This window comes from Elephantulus edwardii, unplaced genomic scaffold (assembly GCF_000299155.1).
Source record: "Elephantulus edwardii isolate Elephantulus edwardi_28Jun2011 unplaced genomic scaffold, EleEdw1.0 scaffold00288, whole genome shotgun sequence".
NCBI classification, from domain to species: domain Eukaryota; kingdom Metazoa; phylum Chordata; class Mammalia; order Macroscelidea; family Macroscelididae; genus Elephantulus; species Elephantulus edwardii.
The window spans coordinates 151120-160284 of record NW_006400038.1 but is presented as its reverse complement, the minus strand read 5'-3'; the positions used below and the strand labels follow the sequence as shown (position 1 = coordinate 160284).

The 9165-nt window shown below is 37.5% G+C and overlaps 1 pseudogene; it reads right to left on the bottom strand.

Annotated features, from left to right (window-relative positions):
* Positions 1-384: 384 nt before the first annotated feature.
* Positions 385-1167, bottom strand: LOC102844732 (annotated as a pseudogene).
* Positions 1168-9165: the final 7998 nt, after the last annotated feature.

Below are 9165 nucleotides of genomic sequence, written 5' to 3'. Positions count from 1 at the left end.
GGCTGTTGTACATAGGGTTGCTATGAGTCACAAGCAACTCGACGGCACATAACAACAACATTACCATCATTTGCAGCAATGTGTTAACTGATTAAATATTAAAATTATTGTTGTCTTATCTTCAGTATAAACGGTTATAATGAAAGCATTTGATGAGAAACATTTAAAATTTCAGCATCCTAATTCTAGGGAGTTCTTAAATTCACTTTTAATAGTGTCATGTTTTATTATGTAACATAGGATTCACTTTTAAAAAGTCATTTTTTTGCATTAAAAATGGTTGAAAACTTGCATTTTTTAAGAGACATATATAAATAGGGAAACGCAAAGTAGACAAAACTCAAGTGTCTGGAAATAACTGGCGGCCTGCAGTCTTCAGCAAAATCACAAAGCACTCAAATATTCTTTGATCTTTTTGACCAGATTTTCATGTTTGTCTTTAAAGTCTTCATTAATATCCAATGTTAATATAGGTATCTCTTGTAAATAATCAAAGTTGCTTTTCAGTGTTCTGTGCAATAACCAACCAGCTTTTATAGTGACATTTCTCTGAATATTCAAGAGGAATGCCTTGTTCTTCATTTCTTCCTTGTAAATATATTTTATTTCAGCATGTCTCTGGAGTAGCTTGAAGATAAATTATTTCATCCAGTTCAAGGCTTTGGCCAAACTGGTTATTCATCCTGTCATGCCAGTCTTGATAAATCGTACATTCTGTTTTATTCATGCAGTCAGATTCATAAAAATTAGATACAAAAATATACCTGTCGCTATACACAGGTATAATATAAAAAATAATACTGGTTTCTCAGCATCTTTGAGTCTGCCATTGAGAGAGGCAAGATGAGCTCCTACTCTACTAATGCAGGTGTAGGACTGGAAGGTAAGAGTATCGCTCAGGTTTCTCATACATCATCTGAAGGACACTGCCACCACTTTTCTGAGATGTCCTCAGTTACAAATTCATTTTGAGTACTGTGAACATAGCATCACCTGGCAACAGATTCTGGAACCACTTCCCAATCCTCACAGACTTGTTTAAGAATATTCACAAAAGTTGACTTTCTTGTGGCAATGTTCCCTTCAATGAAGATTTTCTTGATGCAGGTGCCCTCAGAGCTGGTCGCAGGAAAAGAAAGGGCAGCTTCTCCTGGGCATGGTAGCCATGCTGTTTTTGAGACCCCCAAGCGCGTTAAGCACAGACGGCTGGGGGTGGGGGTGGGGGTAGGGATGGGGTGGCTACAGATGTGTGCGTTAGGACTTGCTCTGCCTTGGGACCCAGAAAAGCCTGAGGGCTGCAGACAAGTGGTCTCATACCCAGCGCGTGGGCCTGGGGTTTGATTTTTGGCTGCAGAGGCGGCAAGGAGGGACAAGTATAGTGGACGCCTGGCCAGCAGGAAGCCACGCCCCTCCAAATCCCTACGGGGGATTCCACCTTCCGCCTGCGCCGACCTTTTACTTTCTTCATGGATGATATCCTTGATACCATCCTACAACTCATTTGATTTTCTATCATTGGTGTTCAATGCCTCAAACCTATTTTCAGGAAATTCAGATGGAATTGATTCAAGATTGTATCTTGGTTCCTATGGACTTGTTTTAATTTTCTTTGGCCTCAATTTGAACATATGAGTAACTGATGACCCTAACCTAGTTTTGACTGCCAATATTGAGCTTCTCCAGTGATTTCTTCTTGTGTGGGCAAACAGGATCTAGTTGCAGGCCTAGATATTTAGAAGTTTATCAGGTTCAAATCCACCAGATGCTCCGCTGGAGAAAGAGGGGCAATCTCATCTTATACCAGTCGGATCGAATTCGACGGTACACACACACACACACACACACACACACACACACAATAAAAGTTTATCTGGTCCTACTTGAGAGTGCAGGTAATGGGAGGGAAGGCAGGTGTGTCCGACACAGTGAGATTGGCATAGGATAGAGCAGGCTTTAGGGCTGTTGTACACAGGGTCTCTGAGTTGCAGGTGACTCGATGGCATATAACAGCTTGAGAGTGAGCCTTTAGCTTGGCGCAGTCGGATCCTGGGAACTGATTAACTGTCTCTGATTTCGCTGATTACCCACTGTCGCTGTGGGTGGGAAGCCTCTTGTGTGGGCAAACATGATCTGGTGGGCGGGTCTTTGTATTAGTTTTGTCTGGAGAGAATGTTGTTCTAAGGGGTGCAGCACTTGTCTGTCAGTTTGCTGTAACTCTGAGATTACAAGAGGTTGCTGTGATACTGAAATCTGTGCCACTGGTGTGTTAAATTCCAAAAGGGTTTTGATGGAGCTCCCTGATACAGACAGACTAGCCAGCAGGATGGGCTATATACTTCCTAAATAAAAGGGCTTTGAAAACCCTATGAACACTAAACAAAAGGGATATTTATATTAGTGTAGTGGTAAAGGCCAGATTGTAAGTCAGTTGAAATGAGGAAAATCAGTAAACAAAAATCAGTAATAAACATTGTTTAACAACTGGAACATGGAATGTACATAGCTTGAATGCTGGAAAACTGGAAATTGTTAAAAATGAAATGGAACACATGAATATCGACATTCTCAGCATTAATGAGATGCAATGGACCAGCTTTGGCCACTTTGAATCACATACGGTATACTGTGCAGGGAATGAAAAGTAGAGGAGCAATGGTGCTGCACTCATAGTAAAAAAGTCAATTTCAAGTTCTATTCTGAAATACAATGTTGTAAGTGACAGGATAATACCCATACACATACAAAGAAGATCTGTTAATATGAGTATTATTAAAAGACATGCTCCTGGGGAGCATATCTTGCCTAGTGGCAAGAAGCTATGCTGCAATCCCAAAGGTGAATAGTTCAAATCCACCAAATGCTCCACTGGAGAAGGAGGGGCAATATCCTCTTGTGCCAACAGGACCTGATTCGACGATACACAACAAGAAAAAAATAATAAAATTGCACAAACCTTTATGATCTGGATGTAACTGTGGTTAAACAGAATTTTTTTTAAAAAAAATGCTCCTATATCTAGAGCCAAAGAGGAAGAGTATATTCATATGTACCCCAAAAAGGTATGAATGTTCCAAAGTGTGCAACATTCTACTGTTTAAAACAGAAAAATGCTCAAAGCAACTTAAATATATATCAATAGTAAAAGAATTAAATCAATCATAGCTTCATTGTTGTTTGTTGTATACCACAGTGTCAGATCCAACCCATAGCTGACCCTCCAGAGGGTTTTCAGAGGCAGTAAATCACATGAATTACATAAATCATGTTATCATTACAACACTGTAACTATACAATAAATCACAGGTTTGCAATATGAGCTGATTTGAAATATCATCAAGACCTATTATTAGCAAAACAACTATGAGATATCCCAGTAACAAGAGCAAAGTTCAACAGGCCAGCTGACAACAAATGCTGGCAAGGTTGTGGAGAGATTGGAACTCTTATTCAATGCTGGTGGGAATGTAAAATGGTGCAACCATTATGGAAAGCAGTCTGGTGCTTCTCAAAAAGTTGGAAATAGAAATACCATTTGATCTAGCAATTCCACTACTGGGAATATACCCTAAATAAACCATAAATGTCATGCAAACAGATGTATGCACATTCATATTCATTGCTACGTTATTCATAATAGCAAAGATATAGAAACAACCCAAGTATGTGCCCATCAACAAACAAATAAATAGAAAAATACATTCACACGATGGAATAAATGAACTTGTAAAACATTATACAACATGGGGATGCCTGGAAGCATTATGATGGGTGAAATATCTCAGTCACAAAAGGACAAACACTGTATTACATCGCTGTTATAAAATAGGACAGATATGGATCTGGGGTTGGGAAGAGAATGGGAAAAGAGTAGATAGATAATTAACACTGCATTCTAACAGAAAAGTGTATGTGATTAGGAATTATATATATGACAACAATCTGAAACAAAGGGTGCATTGCAGGTAGACTGGGGGAGACAAAGGGGGGAAGAAAATGTCCCAAATAGATGGATAGTGTACTACTATTAGTATTAGAGGGCTTGTAAATACCTGCCTATGTATGGATAAAGTCAATGAGTGGCATAAATTATTTGCCCTCAAGTACTAATCTAAAGAGTTGGTGGTTTAAATCTGCTCAGCAGCACTGCAGAAAAATGATGTGAAGAAATTCAACAAAGATGCTAAAGAATTAAACCAAACAATCAACCAACCCAATCTCATAGATATAGAAACTAATGTAAAAAAAAAAAAAGCTGAGTATACATTCTTCTCCAATGTGCATGGAACAATTTCCAGAATAGATCACATTTTAGGTCACAAAGCAAATGTCAATAAATTAAAAAACACAGAAACAACACAAATAATTTTCTCAGACCACAAAGCTACAAATTTAGAAATCAATAACAAGAGGATAAAGGAGAAAAAAAACCCCCACCATACATTTGGAAGCTAAATGCTTGAGCATGAGTGGGTAAAAGAAGAAATAAAAAATGAAATAAAAATGTTTCTTGAAACAAATGACAATGAAAACACAACTTACCAAAACCTCTGGGAAAGAGGCAAAGCAGTAATCACAGTCAATTTATAACAATAAGCAATCACATCAAAAGGGAAGAAAAAATTATTATAATTGACTCTCTAACCTAAAATCTCCAGCAAGCTGAAAAAGAACAGTAAGAAAACCCATCAACAATGAAAATAAATTTAATTATAAAAATTAGAACAGAAATAAAATACAAGCCAGAAAAACAATTAAAACCATCAAGGACCAGGAGCAGGTCCTTTAAAAAGATAAATAAAATACATAAACCACTAGCAAAACTAACAAAAGAAAAGAAAGAAAAGACACAAATAATCTAAGTAAGAGATGAGAGAGGCAATGTCACAACAGAACCAACTAAAATAAAAAGGTTAACAATGGAGTATTATGAAAAACTATACTCAAAACAAGTATCAAAACCTAGAGGAAATGGACAATTACTTAGAAACTCACAGTCTACCTAAACTGACACACATTAAAGCAGAAACCTGAACAAACCCATTACAAAAGAAGAAATTGAACAAGTAATAAGACAACTTCCAATAAAAAAAAAGCCCTGGACCAGATGGGTTTACTAGTGAATTTTATCAAACATTCAGAGAAGAACTGTCACCAATTTTACATAAAGTATTTCAGAAAATAGAAAAACATGGGATTCTCTCAGACTTATTCTATGAAGCAAACATAGCCTTGGTACCAAATTCAAGGAAACACACCACCAAGATAAAAAACTACAGAGCAACATTTCTCATGAACATAGAAGCAAAAATTCTATATAAAATCCTGGCCAATAGAATCTAACAGTTGTTATGTGCTGTTGAGTTGATTGCAACTCATAGCGACCCTATGTACAACAGCCCTAAACCCTGCTCTGTCCTGTGCCAATCGAACTGTCTCTGATATACCCAATTACCCCAGTCACTGAATCAATCCACCTCACAGAGGGCCTTCCCTTCCGGTACCCTACTCTTTCCACCCTACCAAGCATGATATCCCTCTCCAAGGACTGGTCCCTCCTTACAACATGTCCAAAGTACGTCAGACAAAGCCTCAGAATCCTTGCCTCCAGGGAGCAGCCCTGTTTAAACCTCCCAAGGATGAATCTGTTTGTTTTCTTAGCAGTCCATGGTACACTCAATACTGTTCTCCAGCACCACAGCTCAAAGGCATCAATTCTCCTTCTATTCTCCCTAGTCATTGTCCAATTCTCTAACACATAACAAATGATTGCAAAGACCATGGCCTGCAAGACGCACCTTAGTCTTTGGAGTGACACCATTGCTCTTCAGTACTTTAGAGAGGTCCCTAACAGCAGACTTTCCCATTGCAATACGTCTTTTCATTTCCTGGCTGCTGGTGCCAAGAGTGCTGACTGTGGAGCCAAGCAAACTAAAGTAGTGAACAATCTCAATCTCTTCACCATCCATCCTGATGCTGCCAGTTGGTCCAGTGGTGAGAATCTTTGTCTTTTTTTATATTAAGCCTCAATCTAACAGTACATAAAAAAAAATCACCGTGACCAAGTGAGATTCATAACAGATATGCAAGGATAGTTTAATATAAGAAAAAGAATCAAAGTAATTCATCACATTAACAAAGCACAGAACAAGACCACATGATCTTATCAATAGATGAAGAAAAAGCCTTTGACAAAATCTAACATCCTTTTCTGATTAAAACACACAGCAAAATAGGAATAAACAGGAATTTCCTCAACATAGTGGAAAGTATATATGCAAAACCAAGAGCTAACATCATTCTCAATGGAGAGAGATCAAAGGCATTCCCTTTGAAAACAAGAACTAGGGAAGGATGGCCATTATCACCTCTTCTATTCAGTACTGTATTGGAAGTCTTAGAGAAGCAATAAGACAAGAGAAGTAAATAAGAGGTATCCAAATTGGCAAAGAGGAGGTAAAACTTGTTCTGTCTGCAGACAATAGGATAGGATACTTAGAAGACCCTAAAGACTCAGTGAGAAAACTTCTGAACCTAGTCAACCAATTCAGAATAGTAACAGGATACAAGACCAACATACAAAAATCAGTTCTGTTTCTCCACAGCAACAAAGAGAATACAGAAAAGGAGCTAAGAAAAACAATATCCATCACAAAAGCTAACCACAAGATTAAACACTTGGGAGTAAATCTAAAATATAAAAATATAAATATAAAAGAAATATAAAAGACCTATTCAAAGAAAAATACAAGACATTACTACAAGATGAAAAAAGAGACCTGGAGAAATGGAAGAATATACCCTGTTCATGGATGGGAAGACTCAATATTGTGAAAATGACAATTCTCCCAAAAGCAATCTACAAGTTCAATGCAATTCCAATACAGATATCAATTCCATTGTTCAACAAGATGGAAAAGGCCATTTCCAATTTCATCTGGAATGGAAAGAGACCCCGAATAAACAAAGCACTTCTGAAAAAGAGAAACACTCCCTAATCTCAAATCCTACTACACAGCTGTGGTGGTCAAGACAGTGTGGCACTGGTACAGTGACAGACACACAGAATAATGGAATAAAATTGAGAACCCAGAAATCAGCTCATCTACAAATGGTCAACTGATTTTTTACAAAGAGATAAAATCAGTTAAGTGGAGAAATGAAAACCTTTTCAACACAAGTGTTGGCAATATTAGAAAATTATCTGTAGAAAACTCAAGCAAGACCCACACCTCACACCATAAACAAAAATCAACTCAAGGTGTATCAAGGACCTACAAGTGAAACCAAAGACTATAACTTTCATTAGAGGAAAACCTTGGGAGAACTCTAGAAGCCCTACTCCGTAATATGAACAGTCTTCCAAGTATAATGAAAAACCTACAACCAGGAGAGAACAAAATAGATAAATGGGACCTTCTCAGAATAAAATCCCTATGCACATAAAAAAATTTCTCCAACAGGGCAAAAAGGAGCCACGGACAGGGAAAAAATATTTGGTAATGACACGTCTGGGACTTGCAGCTAAAATTTATAGAATACTCCAGCACCACAACAAGAAAAAGGCAAACAATCTAATCACAGAATGGGCACAAGATACGAATAAAACACTTCACCAAAGAAGACATTTGGATGGCAAACAAACACTTAAAAAATGTTAAAAATCCCTAGCTCTAAGAAATGCAAATTAAAACAACTGTGAGATATCTTCTCACCCCAGCAACTATAGCAAAGTTAAACAGAGCAGCAAATTATAAATGCTGGTGAGGTTGCGGAGAGATTGAAACTCTTTTCTTTTACTTTTTTTTTATAATTTTTTATTTTTATTTTATTATTTGTGCATGTGTGTACCGTCAAATCAGATCTGACTGGTACAGGAGGAGATTGTCCCTCCTTCCCCGGCAGAGCATCTGGTGGATTCAAACCGTGCACCTCTGGGATTGCAGTGCAGCTTCTTGCTACAAGGCAAATCACCAGAGCTCCCCTGAGATTGAAACTCTTATTCACTGCTGGTGGGAATGTAAAATGGTGCAACCACTATGGAAAGGGTTTGGCACTTTCTCAAAAAGTTGGAAATAAGGGAGCTTGGTGGGCTAGTGGCAAGAAGCTGCACTGCAATCCCAGAGGTACTCAGTTCGAACTCAACAGATGCTCTGCTGGAGAAGGAGGGGCAATCTCCTCCTGTACCAGTCAGATCCAATTTGACAGTACACACACAAAACAAATAATAAAATAAAATAAAAAAGTTGGAAATAGAAATATCATTTGACCCAGCAACTCCACGACTAGGAATGCACTTTAAAGAAACCATAACCACCATCCAAACAGATATACACACACTCATGTTTACTGCTGCATTATTTATAATAGCAAAGAGATGAAAACGATCCAAGTGCCCATCAACAAATGAATGGATAGGAAAAAATGGTATATTCATACAATGGAATACGACGCAGCACTGAAAAACAACGAACTGGTAAAACCAAAATGGGGTACCCTGAAAGACATCATGCTGAGTAAAATATCTCAATTTCCGAAGGACAAATAATGCATGGCACCACTGTTATAAAGCAGGTCTGACATGTGGGGTTGGGAAGAGAATAAGATAAAAGATAATAGATAATGAACATTGCATTGGAAGAGATGAAGGAAAGAACTGCTAAAATGAATGTATAATTATACATATGACAACAGCATAGAATAAGAGGTGCATTGCAATGAGGACTGGGAGGACTAGGGGGAGAAAGGAATGTAGGAAATTGGGAAACAATGAATGAATATTTTCTTAAAAATAAAATAAAGTGAATTGGAGGAGGAGAAAGAGGGGTAAAATGTGCAGCAATGAATGAATGAAAATCTAACCTCTCTATAAATGTTCTTTAAAATCACAATAAATTTTATTTAAAAAAGAAAAGAATATGTTCAAATGTTGTAAATAAACTAGGATTAAAAAACTCAACTTAGAGAGGGTGGAGGGAGGGAGAGGGAGTAAAATGTGCAACTGTGAGTGAATGAAAAATCTAACTTTTCTGTAAACTTTTGTTTAAAATAATTTTCTTTAAAAAAAATCTCCTTGCATCTAAATTCCAAAATCAATCTCCATAATAGTCTATGTGTTTCCTATTGCCAAAGGGGCCCTTTAGAGTAGTGAGAGAAGATCTTCACCCT